Consider the following 23,297-nt stretch of genomic DNA (forward strand, 5'->3'; position numbering starts at 1 on the left):
TTTAAAATCCCCCTATTTTGAAGACCTATAACTTTTTAATTTTTCCGTATAAGTGGCGGTATGAGGGCTCATTTATTGCGCCGTGATCTGTACTTTTTATTGATACCAAATTTGCTTATATAGAACTTTTAATCCATTTTTATTAATTTTTTTGGGAATAAAATGTTATTAAAAAAAGCATCTATTTTGGACTTTTTTTTATTTTTACGTTAATGCCGTTCACCGTACGGAATCATCAACATTTTATTTTAATAGTTCAGATATTTACACACACGGCGATACCAAATATGTATATAAAATATTTTTTGAACACTTTTTGGGGGTGAAATAGGGAAAATGGGACAATTTACGTTTTTATTGGGGGAGGGGGTTTTTCAAAAAAAAAATTTACTTTTATTTTTACACTTTAATAGTCCCCATAGGGGATTATTTATAGCAATCACTTGATTGCTAATACTGTTCAGTGCTATGTATAGGACACAGCACTGATCAGCATTATCGGTCATCTTCTGCTCTGGTCTGCGGGAAGGCAGATCAGAGCAGAAGACGCCGGGAAGGCAACGCTGGATGATCGGATCGCCGCGGCAGCGCTGCGGGCGATCCGATCATCCATTTTAGTGACCGCGATGCTGCAGATGCCGTGATATGTATTGATCACGGCATCTGAGGGGTTAATGGCGGACATCCGCGGGATCGCAGCCGGGACCTGCCGCGCATGATCCGGGCATCGCTCCGATGTTCGCGGTCATGCTTAGGACGTAAATGTACGTCCTGGTGCGTTAAGTACCACCTCATCAGGACATACATTTACGTCCTGCGTCGTTAAGGGGTTAAACTTCTCCTCCCTTATGGATCCACTTCTGACTTCGCCTCAAAAACTGCAGTGGCAGTTTTCCAAAAATTGCCAGAAAAAAAACCAAGTGGAAACTTAGCCCTAGGGTTTTGTCCATGGGCTTCTTAAAGGTCTTTACCAACATCAATGTTCTGAAGACATCAATACTTTTTTTTTCCAGCTTTCACATCTATACAGATACAAAATAAAAAACAGCTAGGTCATTTTGGTATTTTGGTTTGGTTTGGTAGATTCATCGTGAAACATGAGGCCCCTTTTAAGGCTTTAGTTGTGCAAAAAATGTATGTATTCAAGGGTCAATGTATATGCAGAACAACAATAACATACCGTGTTTTCTGCGATGAAACTTTTCAATGCAGCCTTTGTGTGTGTCCCAGCAAACTAAATATGTTAACAAGCTTCTTTTTGCTGATTTGACGTCAAGGCAGCTAAGCCTTAGAAATGTAAAATCAAACTATTGTTTGAGGTTGACTGATGTATAGTGAGGGGGACTCACTGGGGTGATAATTTGGTGTGTCCAGCGGTTCAAGAAGCCATTATTTCTGCTACTGCAGGAAACCCTTGGCCAACCGGGAGAGTTGTGGCAATGATCTATCTTCTCAATAAGAGGTAACCTTTGGGTTCGTCTTAATACACAGTATAATTTTCTTAATAGGGTTACCATAGATCTTAGACTGGTGTAATGCAATAGCTTTGAGCTCATGTTAAATATGTGCATCAAGGAATCTGTGGCTTCCACCTAGGCATCACCAGTTCTCAGCAATTGTTCTTTTTAAAAAGGGGTTTAATACTAATATGCTTATAGCGACAAAAGAGCCCGGCCAGAGTGTCACTTTCCGCCGATCAAAAGTAATAGATTTGGTATTACGGCTAGAAGTATAAAGGTTTTGTTTGTACTGGATAGATTGGTCATGTATGTTTTGTATTGACAAAATACGTGTGATGTACTATATGGACAGGATGTATCACAGAATACACGATCAGTCAGGGTGGGTTCACACCACATTTTTGCAATACAGTTCCCGTACCAGGACTAAACTGTATCAAAACGTGTGTACAAATTTTAACCTGTATACCAGTGATGGCGAACCTTTTTGAGCCAAACCATAATGCACGCCAACTTTTTTTCCCTCAAAGTGCCAGCACAGCAATTAAATCAGAATACTGAGGCTTGAGTTTAGAATAAACAACTCATACAGTTGCCAAAACTAATTAACATCTTTTGTTTTAAAAGAAGAACACAACAACAGAGTTCAATGATCCAAACTTGTTTTTTTTTAATTTATAGTTTAGTTCCCCCCACATTAGGTTGTAGTTCCTCCACATTAGATTGGCAGCACACTTCCCCCACATTAGGCTGGCAGTATAAGTCCCCCCACATTAGGTTGGCAGCATAGTTCCCCCACATTAGGTTGGCAGTATAGTTCCCCACATTAGATTGGCAGCATAGTTCCCCCACATTAGGTTGGCAGTATAGTTCCCCCACATTAGGTTGGCAGTATAGTTCCCCCACATTAGATTGGCAGCACAGTTCCTCCACATTAGGCTGGAAGTATAGTTCCCCCCACATTAGGTTGGCAGTATAGTTCCCCACATTAGATTGGCAGCACAGTTCCCCCACATTAGGCTGGCAGTATAGTTCCCCCACATTAGGGGAAAGTATAGTTCCCCACATTAAGTGCAGTATAGTTCCCCCACATTAGGTGAAGTATAGTTCCCCTACATTAGGTGCAGTATTGTTCCCCACATTAGGTGCAGTATAGTTCCCCACATTAGGTGCAGTATAGTTCCCCTACATTAGGTGCAGTACAGTTCCCCACATTAGGTGCAGTATAGTTCCCCCCACATTAGGTGCAGTATAGTTCCCCACATTAGGTGCAGTATAGTTCCCCTACATTAGGTGCAGTATAGTTCCCCGCATTAGGTGCAGTACAGTTCCCCACATTAGGTGCAGTATAGTTCCCCACATTAGGTGCAGTATAGTTCCCCACATTAGGTGCAGTATAGTTCCCCACATTAGGTGCAGTATAGTTCCCCTACATTAGGTGCAGTATAGCTCCCCCACAGACATACAGCCTTCAGCCATATACAGTGTATGGCTGGAGGCTGTATGCCTGTGTACTGCTCCGTCCACCGTTCCTCCGGTTAGGGGTCACAATCTACTGCTGTGGGACCGGAGGAGCAGTTCCCGCGCGTCCTCCTCCTCACTGCTCCGCTCTGCTGTTGCTATGGGCGCACGCACAGGACATCAGTGACGTCCCTGTGTGCGCTACCTCCCAGCGGCCCCTGTGTTTTTAAAGTTAAAGCGGGGCCGCAGAAAGGTAACAGGGACATCCTTGTGTCCCGAAAAGATCTTTTGGGACACATGGATGTCCCGAATGGGCTGATGGCGAACTATGGCCGCGTGCCCACAAAGCCGTATACATTTAAAAAGCGTATAAGGTTTGAAAAATGATGTCCGGTTAAATCCGTTTTTTAAAGTAGTTATCCACCATAAGATGATTTTAGTACATACCTGGCAGACAGTAATGGACATGCTTAGGAAGGATACGCGCTTATCTTGGGGCTTAATGGCTATGTTGTGAGATTACTATAATACTGTGGCTAGCTTTTTGTGAACTGGTATTTCCTGTTTCAGTTTTCTTTTTTTTTTTTACTACAAATCCCATAATTCCATTTTCCTCACTCCCACACATCAGCCACCCCACCCATTGAAACATAAATGAGCTGCATCCATTCAAAAGACTTGTGGTTTTCAATCAGGGTGCCTACAGCTGTTGCATTAGTTGCAGATTGATCTCTCCCACTAAGCGATCCTTCCACCCATTGAAGCAGACAGGCTCCCTGTCATCAGCTGACTTGGGAAAAATCTGAGACATCAGTAATTTTGTATGCTGTTAAAAATAAATATTGGGGTGAAAAATCACATAAGAATTGTGAGAAAACCGTCACACAACGGTACAGACACTATAATATGAACTACACTAACTTGGCAGCCCCTGAAGCATAGTCAAATAAAAAAAAATCCTGGAATACCCCTTTAAGAAAAAAAAGTATAAGTTTTTAACTTTTCACTCTAATATGAATAAAGTTTTACTTGTTTGATTGAAATTCTAAGAAAAAAACTGTGCAAAGTCAGAAACCGTATGGTGCAAACCGGATGGAACCGTACGCACAAACAGTTCTGTACGGTTCCCATTGACTCCTATGTTAAACAAAACTTATACGGTTTCCATACGGTTTTTTACCCGGACCAAAACCCTTGGTAGGCTGCGGTTTTGCGTACAGAAAAAAAAAATGGACAAAACCATACCAGATGCAAAATGGATGCATCGTTTGGCATATGGTTTTCAATGGAGAGTCAATGCATACGGTTTTCAATACGGTTCCATACGGTTTTCAAATTGAAAATGTATACGGAAACTGTATTGCAAAAACGTGGAGTGAACCCACCCTCAGCTGGGTGAATTTCAGCACAAGCTATATTTCTAAGGTAAAACAATTAATTTTCAGTGTTTTCAATTAAGTTTTAATGTATTGAGAGTAAAACATAGACTAAAGAGGTCCCATAGCAAATATCAAATTAAGGGGTATACTGGGAATGGTAATATGAGCATACCCCGTTCCCAAGATAGAAGGAATTAAATATCAGGTCTAATTCTTCCTTTGTATTAAACAGTGTGATTATATCTTAAATACTGTTTACAAGGTTACATGAAAGTGAAGGTTCAGGTTCGCAATGTAGATATTGAAGGAGCCAACCTAAGTGTGTGCATGCATTACATTACTTATCCTGCTCTGATTCTGAGCTATATCCTGTATTATACGTGTATCACTGTGGACGCACAGTATCTCACATAAGTGAGTTCACCCTTTTATATCAAAATACATTACACTCTGCTACAATGTAAAGTTATTAGTGCACAGCCTGTATAACAATGTTTAATGTTGTTTCCCCTCAAAATAACTCAACACACAGCCATATTTAAAGGACATGTCCGGTGCTCACTTTTCTTATTGTATCCGTTCCGGGCTGCAAAAAAAAAAAAAAAAAAAAAAAAAAAAGCTTTCTCTTACCTGCCTACGCTCCCCGGTGCTCCGGTACAGGTGTTCAGTCCCCGGGCTGTATTCTTCTTACTTCCTGTTAGCCCGGCATGTCACACGGAGCTTCAGCCTATCACTGGCCGAGGCGGGACATCGCTGCGGCCGGTGATAGGCTGAAGCTCAGTGTGATGTACCGGGCTAACAGGAAGTAAGAAGAATACAGCCCGGGGACCGACCACCTGTACCGGAGCATCGGTGGAGCGTAGGCCGGTAAGAGAATGTTTGTTCTCTTTTTTTTTTTGCAGCCCGGACCGGATACAATAAGAAAAGTGAGCACCGGACATGTCCTTTAATGTTTACACCCCTAAGTGAAAATGTCCGTATTGGGCCCAAAGTGTCAACATTTTGGGTGGCCACCATTATTTTCCAGAACTGCCTTAAAGGAGATCTGTAGTGCTCTGAACTTTATCCCCTATCCGGCACGCCCCTTCATGAATCCCATAGAGATACATGGAGGGGCGTGCTGGCTGCCGCGTCATGCATGGACAGAACGCCCCATTTCCTGTACATTGTACATGAACGCCCCCTTTCCTGTACATTGGGCATGGAGTTCACCAGATCTTCACAGGTTGCCACTGGAGTCCTCTTCCACTCTTTCCTGATGACATCATGGAGCTGGTGGATGTTAGTAGCATAGTAACATAGTTTGTTAGGTTGAAAAAAAGAGTCCATGGAGTTCAACCTAGAACCCTGCTGGGTAAACTAGCAATCCTCATCTACCATTTGAGCATGCCCCACAGATGCTCAATAGGGTTTAGGTCTGAAAACATGCTTGGCCAGTCCATCACCTTTACCCTCAGCTTCTATAGCAAGGCAGTGGTGTTCTTTGAGATGTGTTTGGGGTCATTATCATGTTGGAATGCTGCCCTGCAGCCCCGTCTCTGAAGGGAGGGGATCATGCTCTGCTTCAGTATGTCACACTAAATGTTGGTATTCAGTTTCAGAGTCCTGGCAATCTTCTTTTATTTTAGGCCATCTTATTGAAGAGCAAAAATTCTGTTTATAAGATCCTCAGAGAATTCTTTGCCATGAGGTGCCATCTTGAACTTCCAGTGACCAGTACTAGAAAGTGTGAGGGCGATAACACCAAATTTAAGATACTTGTTCCCCATTCACACCTTGTAACACTATCGAGTCACATAACAGCAGGGAGGGTAAATGGTAAATTGGGCCCAATTTAGACATTTCTACTAAGGGGTGTACTCATTTTTGTTAGACATTAAGTGGGTTATCCAGCAATAGAAAAACAGAGCTAATTTCTTTCAAAAACAGCCCCACCTGTCCGCAGGTTGTGTGTGATATTACAACTTGGCTCCATTTACTTCAGTCAATCAGAGCTGCAATACCACACTGCAAAACTGGTACAGTTTTTTGAAGAAATCAGCTCTGTTTTTCTAAGGCTGGATAACCCATTTAAATGGCTGTATGTTGAGTTAATTTGAGGGGACACAACATTTAACACTGTTTTTCACGCTGTGCACTCATTACTTTACATTGTAAATGAGTGTCATTTCTTCAGTGTTGTCACATGAAAACAATTAACAAATATGTGGGGGATGGACTTATGTGAGATACTGTATGTATTACCTGTTTGTTTAATGTCTGGCAATGTACATTTTAGGTAGTTTTTAGGTTAGATTCTGTACAGTAATCCAATTTAGCAAATATTAACTGTAAATTAAACCTTTCTGGGTTATAGGAGCTCATTTTGTCTATTTAGTGGATTTACAGCGTATTTTATGCTGCAAATCTGCTGGTGAAGGCCCGCTCTATGCTGGCTTTATATGTGCCTGCTTGTAGTGGCAATTCGCCGCTACCAGCAGACACACTGCGATGTGCGAGTCGCAGGGAGAGCAGCCACGATGTACGCGTAAGCCGCGCACATCGCTGCACTGTTTCTGCCGCTACTAGCAGGCACATGTAAAGCCAGCATAGAGCGGGGCCTTCACCAGCGGATCCGCAGCTAAATACGCTGCGAAAATCCGTGCGTGGGAACGTACCCTTATAGCATAATATATTAATATGTTGCACAAATAACACATCTAGTCTAGACTTTTTCTCATATTTTCACTTTTTCTTGACAACATAGAAACGACCACATTTTGTGGTGAAGATCATCAAATACACATAGTAAAAAAACAAAGAACACGTATTAGTCAGTAGAAATCTGAACTTAGAGGTGAGATTAACTAATGATGTTTTGCTGAGCTGTAAAGCTTCACCTCGAAGGAAAGTTGTCGTGTAAATATGTTCACATCCTGGCTGGTTTCTTAAGGCAGCCTCGAGCGCTGGAGGTGAATAGTTTTTTCAGTACTAGCAATTTTTTCGAAAAATAATTCCTACCTAGAAGTAACTTTCATGACTGCAAGTCTCTCAGGCCATGTTTAAACTTATTTTTTGGTGAGTTGAAATAAATCATAGCAAGAGTTTACAGAAGATCCATTCTAAGGCCTCATGCACACAGCCATCTTACGGTTCTGCTTTGTAATAGAACGGCACAAAGATGCATGGCGCCTCTATGTATATGCCTTTTGGTTGCGATAATGTCATATTGCATACAATGGTCCTGATTAAGTGTGTTCGGTTTTGATTTACTGTTTTTTTAAGGGGGATTTGATGTCATTTTTACTGATTTGCTTTTTTTGATGCATTAGTTGGTAGTTTTGGGGCGAATGCAGGTTTATTTTTGGCGCAGTGCCACATAAACTTCATGAAAATTTTATTTAAAAAACCCAGAAGTTTATTTTTCATTTTATTTCTTTATGTTTTAATTTACTCCCCCAAAAATAATTTATTTTGCCAATTTCCTTTTTTTTTTTGCGTTTTTGTCTTTTCCTCCTTTTTTTGTTTTTTTGTGCGGCTATTTTTACTGTGTAAGACACCTTTTTGTTTTATCATAAAATGTACTGCACAACTTAAAAACTATCATTTGTGGGGCGAAATTGATAACTTTTTTTTTAGGGGGGGTTGTTTTTACACAGTGCACTTTACAGATAATTGGCATGTAATCTCCATTATGTGGGTCAATACAATTAAAACTATGCCCATGTTTACTTGCTTTTCTATTACTGTAATGCTTTTGAAAAATAACAAAATAAGTACAGTATGTTTAAAATGTACCCTTTTCTGACCCCTATAATTTTCTTATTTTTCCATATACAGGACTCTATATTAGGGCTCATTATTTGCCCTGTAATCTGTAGTTTTTTATCAGTACCACTTTTGCATATATGTAATTTTTTTATATAAAATTTTTTTATGTAATGTGATGTGACCAAAAATCAGCAATACCAAATATGTATATAACATTTTTTTTTACACTTTTTGGTTGTGAAATGGGGAAAATGGGACAATTTACGTTTTTATTAGGGGAGGGGTACTTTTTTTACTTTTATTTTTACACTTTAAAGGGTAGCTCCCACCATCCTATTTTTTTGCTAGCCCGTCCCCCCCGCTACGGCACTAGCCTGTTCCCTCCTCCCCCCACCCCCGCCCCGCATACCCCGTTCCCTCATTACACTTGCAGTTACTGCAGAGTCCGGCAGCGGGCATGCAGGGACAGCGGAGGCAACGAGGCGGCGGCGATGTGCGGGAGGAGTGGCCTCCCAGCCAGTGGCCGGGGAGCAGCCTAACTGAAAAAGGACTGATTGCCACTCCAAAATCAGTCCTTTTTCAGTGGCCGGTTTTTAAATGTAAATTAAACCTTTTTAATGGAAAAAAAAAAAAAAAAAGAAAAGTATATTAGAGATATGTTGTAGTACATAAGTACTACAACATATCAAAAAATAAAGCTGGTGACAGTGCTCATTTAATAGTCCCCATAGGGGACTATTTATAGCAATCATTCGATTGCTAATACTGTTCAGTGCTATGTATAGGACATAACACTGATCAGTATTATCGGTCATCTTCTGCTCTGGTCTGCTCAATCGCAGACCAGAGCAGAAGACCCGTGGAAGGCAGCGGAGGCAGGTGAGGGGACCTCCGTCTGCCGTTCTGGATGATTGGATCGCCGCGGCAGCGCTGCGGGCGATCCGATCATCCATTTTAGTGACCGCAATGCTGCAGATGCCGTGATCTGTATTGATAACGGCATCTGAGGGGTTAATGGTGGACATCCGCGTGATCGCGGATGTCGGCCATTACTGGCGGGTCCCTGGCTGCTATCAGCAGCAGGGACCTGCCGCGCATGACCCGGGCATCGCTCCGATGCTCGCGGTTATGTATAGGATGTAAATGTACGTCCTGGTGCGTTAAGTACCAGCTCACCAGGACGTACATTTACGTCCTGCATCATTAAGGGGATAAGGATCATAGTCTGAAACGCATCGACTTGGCATTTGTAGAAGATGATTACTAAAGCTTGAAAGTGTTTTATGGAGCTGAAAGTCTTACTGTGTTTTTGAACCATGGACCATGTGTTGACCTTGGGATAAAGTTTATTGCATGCCAAGCAATGAAGACAGAATATATCCTCGAGTGCCTGTAATGTATCAATCAGCCCTTGTGTTAGAGAACAGCCGTTGAGAAAAATGTAGTTACTCGATTTACTGTTTTCCTTTTAGCATTAAACCATCAAGGTTGTGTGCCTCCCTCTAAGGGAGAAAATGAAAAGAACAATAGATGTGTGCACAAGTATTAGGCCTTGGAAAAATGAGTGCTGATCTTGCCAACGTCAGCAGGACCAGCCTACTGACTACAATGAATAGAGCCTCCCGATTCACACCGATGTGATGTTGGGAAAGAGAAGGATCAGGCATATTTGATTTTAATTGCTCAGCCTTTTTGAGTAGTCTGGCTGCAGCTTACCCCTCCTCTTTTGAGCAGAGCTGAAAGTTCAATGTGTATGGAGGAAGCGGAACAAACATTCAGCTGACAGCTATCGTATGTGTATTGGTACCTTTAGAACCACTTTCTTTTAGCAAATAATTTGCTACAGCAGTAACATAAAGAAAACTTATAGGGCTCAATTATCTTATCACTTATAATGTTTACTGTGTAACTTGTACTGTACCAGTTTTACCTCTTTTATATGCAAGACGTGGGTTTTCTTCTTTAATCCACTTCTTCTAACCACATGTTCTTGTCCCAGCATTTCTCACCAGTTCACTGGCTTACGGGACTAGTTCCACTCTGGTCTATTTATAAGCCACAATGTACAGACCACTTACCGTATTTTTCGCCCTATAGGACGCACCGGCGTATAAGACGCACCCTATTTTTAGGTGCAAAATCTAAAAAAATTAAAGATTTTGAACCCAATAGTGGTCTTCAACCTGCGGACCTCCAGATGTTGCAAAACTACAACTCCCAGCATGCCCGGACAGCCGTTGGCTGTCCGGGCATGCTGGGAGTTGTAGTTTTGCAACATCTGGAGGTCCGCAGATTGAAGACCACTGCATAGGAGGTAATACTCACGTGTCCCCGCCGCTCCGGACCCGTCACCGCTGCCCTGGATGTCGCTCCATCGCTGTCGCCATGTCCCCGTCGCTCCGGAACGTCTCTGCTGCCGGCCGGGTATCTTCGCTCTCCGTCGCCGCCATCACGTCGTTACACGCGCCGACGCACGTACGCGACGACGTGATGATGAGGAAGGAGAGCGCGCCGGCCATACAGGGGATCCCTGAATGGAGAAGACACCAAGGAGGCAGGTAAGGTCGCTCCCGGTGTCCTGTAAGCACTAACCCGGCTATTCAGTCGGGCTGTTCGGGACCACCGCTGTGAAATCGCGGCAGTCCCGAACAGCCCGACTGAACAGCCGGGTTAGTGTCACTTTCCCTTCAGACGCGGCGGTCAGCTTTGATCGCCGCGTCTGAAGGGTTAATACAGAGCATCACCGCAATCGGTGATGCCCTGTATTAGCCGCGGGTCCCGGCCATTGATGGCCGCAGGGACCGCCGCGATAGGGGTGTATTCGCCGTATAAGACGCGCCGACTTTTTCCCCCCAGTTTTGGGGAAGAAAAAGTGCGTCTTATACGGCGAAAAATACGGTAAACACATTCAGGACTGAGGGACTCACAAATGCCATTCAGGCCTCACTATGACCAGATATCACACAGCCAAAACAGTCATTCAGAGTTGCCCACAGTTGCCTTCCCATTGGACTGAAGGTTTCACACAGGCAAGCACTACTCAGCCAGCTCATCGACAGTTCTGTGACTATACTAAGGTATTGCTGCGCCATACTGCTCTGGCACTTCTACAGCTCTAGGTTCCTATTAGAACTTCAGCCGACCCACACGCATCTGTTACTTGGGGACAACATCGATCCACACAGCTTCCAACCCCCCGATGGCTCTTCAGCAGGCAACTTCATGCCTAGTTGCTTCCAGAGACTACAGCAGGTACCAAACACTTGTGACGTGTCAACGTTTTTTCAAATGTCAGGGACACTTTAAAGTATCCCTGTCAATTAAAAAGACCTTTGACGTGCCAAGGAGACATGTCAAAAGTTTTGATCAGCCAAGGTGGACAAGACGGATTCTATATAAAGTCTGGCGCTTGTTTTATGCAGTTAGCAGCGAGATGGGAGAAAGATGCTTAGCTTCTTCTGCCTTGTTCTGGTGATCGAAACTCATCAAAACTTTTTACATGTCCACCTTTATCTTCAGGTCCAAAAAAAATGCATTGCCGTATGTACTTTTATTTAGACATAGACATGAGAAATGATTTTTCTGGTCCATTATTCACACTCAGGCTACTGTCTAACATCTAAGGGAAATAGCTAATAATTTTGGTCAGTCAGTATTGATTCCTTTGGTACCGGAATTACCACTTTATCGTCTAAGATTTGCATTTCACCAATATGATTTGGCCCCCCCAAAAGAAGATCCACCAGAACTGACCATTCTGTCTACAGTTTAATCGGACATCCTTCCCTGTCATCGCTGCCACCCTTGGAGAACATAAAACATTTTCATGCTGAAGCTGCAGACAAACAGAGAGCTCTGCAAGGTGGAAAAACATCTGCCTCGCACATGAGGAATAAAAACACCACCGCTGCCCAACCTGTGACAACTCCTGGTGATGAATTTCTTTCACTTGAGTTGACTTGAGGTACAGTAAAGGTACGGATGTCAGGGATTTGGTTTGTGCAGTCTTCTAGATGCTCATCTGCTCACTGGATGCTTTGTGTCTGATAAACCACAGCTGCCCGTAGATTTAGAATATTTCTCTGACAGCCCCAGAGGCGGAATTTGCTGAAAACAACCTAATGTCTACAGCCCTTCAATGTGTTTGATGACTGCTATTTAAATACCCTTTTAGGCTTGACTATTTAAATACCCTTTTAGGCTTGACTATTTAAATACCCTTTTAGGCTTGACTATTTAAATACCTTTTTAGGCTATGTTCACACACACACACACAGCATTTTCACCATCATTTTGGTGACCATGTTTTGTTACCAAGACCAAGGGTGGAGCCGACTCCAAGTATAAGTATATGAAAATATTTGCATTGTTTCTCCTTGTTGGTTCCACTCCTGGTTTTGGTAAAGAAATAAAGAAATAAAAAAAAATAGCTGCCAAAATGAAAACAAAAATACTGTATGTGAACTTAGCAGACACTTGTCCAGCTCACCAAAACCCCTCCAACGTGCACGGATCGGTGTCCAGCCAACACCCAATAGTAGAGCAAAGAAGCAGAAGATCCAGCACTATTCTTTGCAGCTTTATTGTAACACAGCGCTCGGATAAAATCGGCCAACACGTCAAACGCGTTTCGAGCGCATGCGCTCGAAACGCGTTTGACGTGTTGGCCGATTTTATCCGAGTGCTGTGTTACAATAAAGCCGCAAAGAATAGTGCTGGATCTTCTGCTTCTTTGTCCTGGATGTGAACTTAGCCTCACCAGAATTCACCAGCTGGTGCTAATTTATTTTTCCTACCAAAATCTGAAAATTTCAACCTATACCTACACTTGCCGTTGGAGGACAATAAGCCATTCTCTGTACACAATGGGGGGGCACAATGATGTTCTTCAAAAACCTTTTGGCTCCCTCTCATAAATAGTTGCTTTGGAGGGTCCACATAGCTAGAATCTCTCACCAGGTTTCTGGGAGGGGGGGGGGGGGACAAATAAGATGGGTTGTCGAAGCTTTTTATGAGTCTCCTATTGCCCCTTATTGCTTTGATCTCCACAGTTGTCCATTACATATTCTTTCATCTCACCGCTTGCTTTCACCGAGAAGTACCATGTCTAGAGGTATCTTTATGACACTCTCCTCAAGGAGAAACATTACCCCTTTGGTCCCTAGAGGTATCTTAGGCCCCTTTTACACTATATAATTAATCCGTTAAAAGATTATTATAAACGTCCGTTAGAAAAGCTTTAAAAACGGATGTTAAACGTCCATTACAAAATCCCATTCAAGTCTATGGAATTTTTTGATTATCCGTTATGACCCGTTATAGCCCATAATGAATAACGGACGTTAGTTGTGACGGAAGAAAAAACGGCACATGCACTAATTTTTCTTCCATCACAAAAAAAGGGTAAATTAACGGCCGTTATTTTTAACATTGAAGTCTATGGCTGACTGAAGAGCCTTTACGTAATCCGTTTGCACCTAGTTTATAATGTCCGTTATTACTTCTGAGCATGCTCAGAAGAGGTGACATCAGCAGACTCCTGCAGTGTTCAGGGACTACTACTACTAGTAGTAGTCGCCTGAGTGGGAGAGTCTGTCGGTGGCTGGGGAGACTACATTAGTGTTTGTACTACAACCCTGTAGTACCAGACTCTGTTCCATGATGGGGGTTGTAGTACAGGAGCTGAGGGATTGATCGCACTGGGACTCAATTCTGACACCCGATGCGATCAGAAGTTATTAAACAGGGGAGCGGGCGGCATGCTGCGCTCCCCTGTGATGTATGATGTATTTACTTTCATTTTTAAATTCCCCGCCGAGAGCACTGAAGGCCGGTATTGAGGAGCCATTCAGGGCTCCCGGCAGGGTTTTGAAATAGAAGCGCTGCGGTGGGGAAAGATATGTAGAATCACTGAGGGGTATATATCTGGCCCCCACAGTGCTTCTATATATCTTGATCCCCGCAGCGCATTAATATATGTTCCCCCCGCAACGCATTTATGTTTCCCCCAGCGCATATACATGTTTCCCCTGTAGCGCATATATAAATGCGCTGCGGGGAGCAAGATATTTAGAAGCGCTGTGGGTGCCAGATATTTACCCCCCAGCGATTCTATATATCTTTCCCCACCACAGCGCTTCTATTTGAAAACCCTGCCGGAGACGTGAATGGCTCCTCAGTACCAGCCCTTCAGGGCTCCTGGCGGGGTATTTAAAAATTAAAGTAAATGTATCGTACATCGCAGGGGAGCACAGCATGCCACATACTCCCCTGCTTAATAACTTCTAATCTCATCAGGTCTCAGAAGTGAGACTCGGTGCGATCAATCCCTCAGCCCCTGTACTTCAACCCCCATCATGGAACAGAGTCTGTTCCATAATGGAGGTAGTAGTACAAACACTAATGTAGCCTTCCCAGCCACCGACAGACTCCCACAGCCATGGAACTACTACTCCCATCATGGAAAGAAGTCTGTTTCATGATGGGAGTAGTAGTTCTGGCTGTGGGAGTCTGTGGGCAGAGGTGTTAAAACGGCCATACATGAGGGATGTTATAAGGTGTTATTGAGCCCGTTAGCACCCGTTATTTCATCCATTATTATACATCAGTTTTTACACAGAAAACGGATGTTTAATAACGGATGAATGCTCATAGTGTGAAAGGAGCCTTAGAAAGATCAGGTAGATCTGCATTACAACACTGACTGCGCCACATTCACAACTACATAGTGAAGCGACTAACACACGTGCAACTCAGGTAGATTAAACTTTGGTTATTTCACCCCATTCTATGTACATGTCATTGGCACAAATATTTTCCTCTAAAACAACTCTCTGAAGTAACAAATGTGGACAAAGAGTAGCATCTATTGTATGGCTTCCAGTCTAAGCCTTATGTATCTGTATCTGGGTGTATACACTTCAGTGCGTGTAAGAGAGAGAGAGAGAGAAAATGCCAGCTGTCCCGGTAATTCCAGCAAATCTCCGCTTATTTCTTGCAGAAAAAACATTAACTATAAGAGCAGAGCCGTATGCCCCCCCCCCCCCCCCCCCCCAATCTTCACATCTGCACTCCCCCCTCCTCCTCACACACCTCTGACTCCCCCTTCCCTCACACCTCTGGCTGCTCAGGAGGGGAGGTCAGGGCTGGGGAGGGACGTGCGGTGTGAGGGGTGAGGTGAGGACACATTCCAGATGTTATGTAATAAGCAGGAGAGAGGGGACTGGGCCCTGTGCCAGAACCTGTACACAGCTGTGCGCCGTATATGTGTGTATGTACACTGGGCAGAGCAAATATACAGCCAGCAGAAGGGTGAGCACGCCCATGTATACAGCTCATACCTGCTGCTGCTGCCGCTCTATTGTCACTGTGAACTCTCTAATCTACTCTGTGTTGATCCTGAAGGCGTCACCTCCCACCTGGACTGGTTACACCCTCCAAACACAGGCGTGTTACACACCAGACAGGTTGTGTGTGTCGCACACCATGCTACATAAGTCACAGGGCTACATAACAGAGAGGGTAAGAGAAATATGACACCCCAAACTAGTAGGTCACTGTGTCACCCCATAGGAGGAGGTGCAGACTCATAGCTGCTTCTATCTGTATCACCCTGCAGGAGGAGGAGACTCATAGCTCCTTCTATATATATATATCACCCTGCAGGAGGAGGAGACTCATAGCTCCTTCTATATATATATCACCCTGCAGGAGGAGGAGACTCATAGCTCCTTCTATATATCACCCTGCAGGAGGAGGAGACTCATAGCTCCTTCTATATATCACCCTGCAGGAGGAGGAGACTCATAGCTGCTTCTATATATATATCACCCTGCAGGAGGAGGAGACTCATAACTCCTTCTATATATATATCACCCTGCAGGAGGAGGAGACTCATAGCACCTTCTATCTATATCACCCTGCAGGAGGAGGAGACTCATAGCTCCTTCTATATATATATCACCCTGCAGGAGGAGGAGACTCATAGCTCCTTCTATATATATCACCCTGCAGGAGGAGGAGACTCATAGCTCCTTCTATATATATCACCCTGCAGGAGGAGGAGACTCATAGCTCCTTCTATATATATCACCCTGCAGGAGGAGGAGACTCATAGCTCCTTCTATATATATCACCCTGCAGGAGGAGGAGACTCATAGCTCCTTCTATATATATATCACCCTGCAGGAGGAGGAGACTCATATATCCTTCTATATATATCACCCTGCAGGAGGAGGAGACTCATATATCCTTCTATATATATCACCCTGCAGGGGGAGGAGACTCATAGCTCCTTCTATATATATCACCCTGCAGGAGGAGGAGACTCATAGCGCCTTCTATCTATATCACCCTGCAGGAGGAGGAGACTCATAGCTCCTTCTATATATATATCACCCTGCAGGAGGAGGAGACTCATAGCTCCTTCTATATATATCACCCTGCAGGAGGAGGAGACTCATAGCGCCTTCTATCTATATCACCCTGCAGGAGGAGGAGACTCATAGCTCCTTCTATATATATATCACCCTGCAGGAGGAGGAGACTCATAGCTCCTTCTATATATATCACCCTGCAGGAGGAGGAGACTCATAGCTCCTTCTATATATCACCCTGCAGGAGGAGGAGACTCATAGCTCCTTCTATATATATATCACCCTGCAGGAGGAGGAGACTCATATATCCTTCTATATATATCACCCTGCAGGAGGAGGAGACTCATAGCTCCATCTATATATATCACCCTGCAGGAGGAGGAGACTCATAGCTCCTTCTATATATATCACCCTGCAGGAGGAGGAGACTCATAGCTCCATCTATATACATATCACCCTGCAGGAGGAGGAGACTCATATATCCTTCTATATATAATCACCCTGCAGGAGGAGGAGACTCATAGCTCCTTCTATATATATCACCCTGCAGGAGGAGGAGACTCATACCTCCTATATATATCACCCTGCAGGAGGAGGAGACTCATAGCTCCTTCTATATATATATCACCCTGCAGGAGGAGGAGACTCATAGCTCCTTCTATATACATATCACCCTGCAGGAGGAGGAGACTCATATATCCTTCTATATATATATATATATATATATATATCACCCTGCAGGAGGAGGAGACTCATAGCTCCTTCTATATATATCACCCTGCAGGAGGAGGAGACTCATACCTCCTATATATATCACCCTGCAGGAGGAGGAGACTCATATATCCTCTATATATATATAACCCTGCAGGAGGAGGAGACTCATAGCTCCTTCTATATATATCACCCTGCAGGAGGAGGAGACTCATAGCTCCTTCTATATATATATATCACCCTGCAGGAGGAGGAGACTCATAGCTCCTTCTATATATATATCACCCTGCAGGAGGAGGAGACTCATAGCTCCTTCTATATATATATCACCCTGCAGGAGGAGGAGACTCATAGCTCCTTCTATATATATCACCCTGCAGGAGGAGGAGACTCATACCTCCTATATATATCACCCTGCAGGAGGAGGAGACTCATATATCCTTCTATATATATATAACCCTGCAGGAGGAGGAGACTCATAGCTCCTTCTATATATATATATCACCCTGCAGGAGGAGGAGACTCATAGCTCCTTCTATATATATCACCCTACAGGAGGAGGAGACTCATAGCTCCTTCTATATATATCACCCTGCAGGAGGAGGAGACTCATACCTCCTATATATATCACCCTGCAGGAGGAGGAGACTCATATATCCTTCTATATATATATAACCCTGCAGGAGGAGGAGACTCATAGCTCCTTCTATATATATATCACCCTGCAGGAGGAGGAGACTCATAGCTCCTTCTATATATATCACCCTGCAGGAGGAGGAGACTCATACCTCCTATATATATCACCCTGCAGGAGGAGGAGACTCATAGCTCCTTCTATATATATATAACCCTGCAGGAGGAGGAGACTCATAGCTCCTTCTATATATATCACCCTGCAGGAGGAGGAGACTCATAGCTCCTTCTATATATATATCACCCTGCAGGAGGAGGAGACTCATAGCTCCTTCTATATATATCACCCTGCAGGAGGAGGAGACTCATAGCTCCTATATATATATCACCCTGCAGGAGGAGGAGACTCGTAACTCCTTCTATCCATATCACCCTGCAAGAGGCGGAGACTCATAGCTCCTTCTATCTGTATCAGCCTGCAGGAGGAGGAGACTCAAAGCTTCTTCTATATATCACCCTTCAGGAGGAGGAGACTCATAGCTCCTATATGTATCACCCTGCAGGAGGAGGAGACTCATAGCTCCTTCTATCCGTATCACCCTACAAGAGGCGGAGACTCATAGCTCCTTCTATATATATATCACCCTGCAAGAGACTCATACCTCCTTCTATATATGTATCACCCTGCAGGAGGAGGAGACTCATATATCCTTCTATATATATCACCCTGCAGGAGGAGGAGACTCATAGCTCCTATATGTATCACCCTTCAGGAGGAGGAGACTCATAGCTCCTATATGTATCACCCTACAAGAGGCGGAGACTCATAGCTCCTTCTATATATATATCACCCTGCAGGAGACTCATAGCTCCTTCTATATATGTATCACCCTGCAGGAGGAGGAGACTCATATATCCTTCTATATATATATATATATATATATATATATATATCACCCTGCAGGAGGAGGAGACTCATAGCTCCTATATGTATCACCCTGCAGGAGGAGGAGACTCATAGCTCCTATATGTATCACCCTGCAGGAGGAGGAGACTCATAGCTCCTATATGTATCACCCTGCAGGAGGAGGAGACTCATAGCTCCTATATGTATCACCCTGCAGGAGGAAAGGCAGACTTATACCTGTGTGTGTAGCCCTGTAGGAGGAAGGACTGGTCCTTTAAGGCTATGTCAGCCTTCAGAGGGAGGGACTGGTGTCCCTTGAGCTGGGCAGGAGAGGGCAGGAAGTCTATGGCACAGGATGTCAGGAAAGCAGGGAGGACAGGCTGGAGGGGAGGGGGGTTGTGATGGGAGAGGAGGAGGGATGGGGCGGTGAAAGCGAGGCTGGTGTTCCGGAGGGGGGAGAAGGAGGAGGGGAGACACAGGCTGGGGGGAGGGGAGCTTTCTTTGTTTGAATACAGACTGGAAAAAGAGAGAGATAAAGAGACAGAGTGTGTGAAAGAGAAGAGAGAGAGAGGAGGAGATAGAGACACCCGGGGCACGTCCATTATAATCGTACTGTACACTGTATGTTATTATACAGCACAGTAGATTATAAGTGACTGTGCAGCCGCTCCAGGAGGGGGTCGTCGCTCTCCGCCGGACTTTAGGGATTATTGTGCTGTGGCTGGATGGAAAGAAGAATGAGGGGTCATCGCTAGAAGTGGACACATGCAGGTAACAGAAGGCAGGGGCTGCGGGGAGGTGCGGGGCAGCTGAGGCCAGACACCGGCGCCGGCTGGAACTTTAAAGGGACTGAGGGGATTTAAATGCCGGGGTTTAAAGGGACCGGGGAGCGCTGCTGAGCGCCGCCACTTAGCACTGTGCGGTGACTGCTGCACACATTGGGTTAATGTGATCATTGCTGGGGGAGGGGAGGGCTGTATGTCGGTTTGCAGGGGGTTAAGCTGTATGTAATGCTTTATGTTTGTGACTGGAGAGGACTGAAGGGGTTAATGTCTTGTAGTACCGATGCCCGGCGTACAGTAGAATAACACGTACAAATGGGTGCAGTGGGGAGGGGGCGCAGTGTAGATGGGGGGGCATGCAGTGACCAGTGCAATGTACAGAGGGTGATGGGTGCAGGGACAGGGATTACCGGGGTGAGATGCATTGGCTTGGTGCAGTCTGCAGGGACCGGGTGAGATGCATTGTGGACAGCGATGCAGTCAGTGGTTGTAGTGACTGGGTGCAGGGTGGTGACCTGGTGCAGTGTGCACAAGGACGGAGTTCCAGGGATCCGGGTGCCGTGGAGCGTACACGGGGCAGCTACGTGCACAGATCGGGATGGCATGCGGTTCCTTGCTGCAGTGTGCAGGGGGCTTTATTGAAGGGTAGTGTGATTGGGGTGCAGTGATCACATGTCATGTGATGTGAACAGGTTGACATGCAGTGACCAGGTAGGTGTACGCAGAATGCATGTGAATAGACGAATGCAGTGCAGGGGGCCCATGGGAGAGGCTGTGCAGTGACCAGAGCACCCAAGGGCATGTGCTGCACAGTGACACGGGGGGGTTGGGGGGGTATGTAGCTCAGGGTCGTAGGCTTGTTCACATATGACTTTATTAGTGGCAGGCTCTGCATAGTTTCACTGTCCTGTAGGTCACTCACCTGTTAGACGATGCTGTTAAGGGTTAATATGCAGTGTGACAGGTACTGTGACTTTTGTACTGTGCTGGTGTTACACTCTTTAAGAGCTAGATGCCAACTTGTATCCATCTTGTTCCTGGTTTGGTCAGTTTCCCCAGAGCACATTATATAGTTGTGTGTTTGTGTGGGGAGGAGATCAGTATAGGCCAGTGGTCTTCAACCTGCGGACCTCCAGATGTTGCAAAACTACAACTCCCAGCATGCCCGGACAGCCGTTGGCTGTCCGGGCATGCTGGGAGTTGTAGTTTTGCAACAGCTGGAGGTCCGCAGGTTGAAGACCACTGGTATCGGCTGTGATCTGTTATTTACTTTGTACAGTGGTCCCTCAAGTTACAATATTAATCGGTCCCAGGATGACCATTGTATGTTGAGACCAGAACTCTATGGAAACCTGGTAATTGGTTCTGAAGCCACCAAAATGTCATCCAAAAATAGGAAAAAGTGAGGATTAAAGAAAAATAAATAGATAACTAATATAGATAAAGCAAATCCTTATATATATATATATATATATATATATATATATATATATATATATATAATGTAATGAAGATCTGCTGGCAGCTGTAATCACTGTCTGTCAGTGTTTCCCAACCAGGGTTCCTCCAGCTGTTGCAAAACTACAACTCCCGGCATGCTGAGAGTTGTAGTTTTGCAACAGCTGGAGGCACCTTGGTTGGGAAATGCTGGTCTATGTAGAGGACAGGAGCTTCTTCAGGGTCCTGTACAGTACACACAATGTCCTAAAAAAAAAAGTAACATGGAGCCGCCCTCACCTGGCGTCCAAAGGAGCAGCTAACCCTGGCACAGGTAAAGAGTACAGAACATGTAATACCTCCCTGTACTGTAGGGGGCGCTACCAGACACCAGTCACTGCATGCACTTCAGTAATACAGGTAAAGTGTACAGAACATGTAATACCTCCCTGTACTGTAGGGGGCGCTACCAGACACCAGTCACTGCATACACTTCAGTAATACAGGTAAAGTGTACAGAACATGTAATACCTCCCTGTACTGTAGGGGGCGCTACCAGACACCAGTCAGTGCATGCGCTTCAGTAATACAGGGGTTTTACCAGTAAGCTTCCAGCCATTGACACATTTCACAGATCTGGACTGTCCGTAGCATTGTATGTTAAGTCTGGTTTCAAGTTACAATGGTCCAGAAAAGACCATTGTATGTTGAAACTATTGTATGTTGAGGCCATTGTAAGTTGAGAGATCACTGTATAGTATTTGTGCTGAGTAAATGGAAAATATACTTTCTATATCATGAGATATATATTTATATATATATATATATATCATATACTTTCTAGGACTGGTGACATTCAGTAGGATTGAATCGAAGCTCAGTCGGTGGAGGGTTAATAAAAAAATGTGTATATACAGCAAAGGGTTAATGTGCGGTTGGCATATTGCTAAGGGTATGCAGAGGACATTGTGTTGTACTATTAAGAGTTAATATACAGTGTGAACAGGCGTAGTAGGGATTGTGCGCTACTATAAAAGTTTAATATGCAGCGTTATACTGTTTCAGTCAGTTTTACCTGGCGCCTTAGTACTTGAGCTAGTTGGTGTACACAGACGGGTATTACGGAGTGTGTTTATAAAGTTAATAAGCACGCTGACAGGGTATACCAGTGGTCTTCAACCTGCGGACCTCCAGATGTTGCAAAACTACAACTCCCAGCATGCCCGGACAGCCGTTGGCTGTCCGGGCATGCTGAGAGTCGTAGTTTTGCAATATCTGGAGGTCCGCAGGTTGAAGACCACTGGGGTATACAATAAAGTGGTAGTGTGAAGGGTTAATACTCAATAAAGGACTATTCTAAGGTCAAAAGGTGGTATTTTAAAGTGTTAATTGGTAACTACCTATTTGCAGGGTCCTATATACAGGTCACCCAGGTGTAAATCTGCTCCATAAAGAGATAATATATATAGAGTGGCACATGTTGAATATTCCTGGGGACTGTAAAGGGTTAATATGTATGTGTACTCTGTGGGATAATATGCAGTATGACAGGTGTGTTGGTTATTATGAAGGGTTAATGGGCAGGGTGTATGGGCAGGTTATTTTTAGGGATAGGTTGTAGTTTGTATTTAAAGTGGAAGGTGCGCTGTAGTATTAAAGGATTAAAGTGTTAATCAGATTTAGGTATTTTTCGTGGTCACATCTAGTTGGCTGTCAAAGAAACCTGTTATTCTCACTGTCTGAAGCCATGGAACTTCTTCCCGTGTTCACATTATATGCAGTTTTATGTATATAAAAGGTAAAAAATAAGTATATACATTTTCATGGAGTGCGGCTGTACAGGTTTAAGGAGTTAATAACCATTGAACACGATGCATCCTGTAACCTTGACTTTTTTTTTAATTTTTTGTTGTTGTTGGTATTTATTATTATTATTATTATTATTATTAAGCTTTTAGGTGATTTAACATTTGTCATTGTGCTGCAGTTTAGGAATGAAAGGGTTAAGATTTAATCGGAAGTATGATATTATGTAATAATTAATAAAGCTCCGACTGCCAGTGGTGGTGGTGGAGCGCTTATTTGGGATGACTATTTCCGGTTCATGGGTCATCTAATCAGCATGGATTATAATTGGTCTGTATGCCAAATACAGTGTATATAGAGGGCAAGACCTGAATGGGTTAAAACTATAAACCTGGAAAACCCTCTACCAGGTCGGTGACTAAGGCAGCCAACTGTGCCAACTGTCTGCTGTGCTGTAATATATGGATACTCCATAGTGCTCCAAACTGGGCCCGGTGCAGTGGAGCAGGATCATCCCGCCGGGTTGATTTGTAGATGTAAAGTCTTGGTTTGCTGGTAGCTTTCTACCTAGATGTATTTGTGGGAGTTGCTTTTCT

The sequence above is a fragment of the Hyla sarda genome, chromosome 4 (genome assembly GCF_029499605.1).
Source record: "Hyla sarda isolate aHylSar1 chromosome 4, aHylSar1.hap1, whole genome shotgun sequence".
Taxonomy (NCBI): Eukaryota; Metazoa; Chordata; class Amphibia; order Anura; family Hylidae; genus Hyla; species Hyla sarda.